The 1,609-nt window shown below is 43.8% G+C and overlaps 1 non-coding gene across 1 annotated transcript; it reads right to left on the minus strand.

Annotated features, from left to right (window-relative positions):
* Nucleotides 1-242: 242 nt before the first annotated feature.
* LOC141699953 (small nucleolar RNA R71) lies at nt 243-349 on the minus strand. Its single transcript, XR_012566170.1, has one exon. It is a non-coding gene; the product is annotated as a small nucleolar RNA R71 (small nucleolar RNA).
* Nucleotides 350-1,609: the final 1,260 nt, after the last annotated feature.

A 1,609-nucleotide genomic window follows, 5' to 3' on the forward strand; every position in this document is an offset into this window, starting at 1 on the left:
TTTCTTTCGGAGGTGTTGCAACTGAAGACCCCAACATGCACATCAGGAATTTTGTCGAGATCTATAGTAATTTCAAATATAATGGTGTGACTGATGAGGCTATAAAGCTGAGGCTTTTCCCATTCTCTCTGAGGGATAAAGCTAAGGACTGGTTACATTCTGAACCAGCTGGGTCCATCACTACTTGGCAAGATCTTGCGCAAAAGTTTCTGGTAAAGTTCTATCCAATGGCAAAGACTGCAGCTATGAGAAGTGCTCTTACTCAGTTTGCGCAGCAGCCTACAGAATCTATGTGCGAAGCTTGGGAGTGCTACAAGGAGATGTTGAGAAAGTGTCCACATCATGGTATGCCTGACTGGATGGTGATCACTGGTTTCTATAATGGTTTGGGGGCCCAATCTCGGCCCATGCTCGATGTAGCAGCTGGAGGCGCCTTATGGGCCAAAAGCTATACTGAGGCTTATAATCTTATTGAAACTGTGGCTGCAAATGGACATCAAAACCCAACTCAAACGATGATGCCTGGGAAGGTAGCAGGTATTCTGGAAGTGGATGCAACTACAACTATTGCAGTGCAGCTCCAAGCGCTGTCTATGAAGGTCGATTCTTTAGCCACCTATGGAGTCAATCAGATAGCTATGGTCTGTGAGCTTTGTACAGGTTCTCATGCTACGGATCAGTGTTCTCTTGTTAATGAATCTGTTCAGTATGTGAACAATTATCAGCGACTGTAGCAGCCTGTGCCAGCTACTTATCATCCTAACAACAGAAATCATCCCAGTTTCAGCTGGAGCAATACTCAGAATGCTATTTAGCAACCATATCAGCAAGGCGTAAGTAAACAGTTTAATCCACCTGGATTCCAGCAACTACAACAGCATGCTCAAAGGCAATCATATCCTCAACAAGGAGGTGCTGCTCCACCTTCTAGTGCTGATTTCGAGGAACTCAAGCTGTTGTGCAAAAGTCAGGCTATTTCTATCAAGACCCTGGAAAATCAAATTAGTCAAATAGCCAATGCAGTGCTCAATCGTCAACCTGGCACACTTCCCAGTGATACTGAAGTACCAGGAAGGAAGGAAGCTAAAGAGTAAGTCAAGGCTATTACCTTAAGGTCTTGAAAAGTTGCTGGTGCTGAAAAAGCAAAAGACGGAGAAGCTGAAGTTGGTGATAAAGAAGAGAAGCAGAAGGAGAAAGCGGCAGAACCAAGGAAGACTACTGTTGAATACACTCTTCTTGAGGGTAATACAGGGGATAAACAACTCTATCCTCCACCACCTTTCCCAAAGAGATTGCAGCAACAAAAACTGGATAAGCAGTTCGGTAAGTTTCTGGAGGTGTTCAAGAAACTTCACATCAACATACCTTTCGCCGAGGCTCTAGAGCAAATGCCTAGTTATGAAAAATTCATGAAGAGTATTCTTTCTAGGAAGGTGAAACTGGATGACCTTGAGAATATTGCTCTAACGGAAGAGTGCAGTGATGTACTGCAACATAAATTACCTCCAAAGCTTAAAGATCCAGGTAGCTTCACTATTCCTTGCACCATTGGAAAGTTGTCTTTTGATAAATGCCTGTGCGATTTGGGAGCAAGCATCAATCTGATGCC

Source organism: Apium graveolens, unplaced genomic scaffold (assembly GCF_009905375.1).
Source record: "Apium graveolens cultivar Ventura unplaced genomic scaffold, ASM990537v1 ctg155, whole genome shotgun sequence".
Classification (NCBI taxonomy): domain Eukaryota; kingdom Viridiplantae; phylum Streptophyta; class Magnoliopsida; order Apiales; family Apiaceae; genus Apium; species Apium graveolens.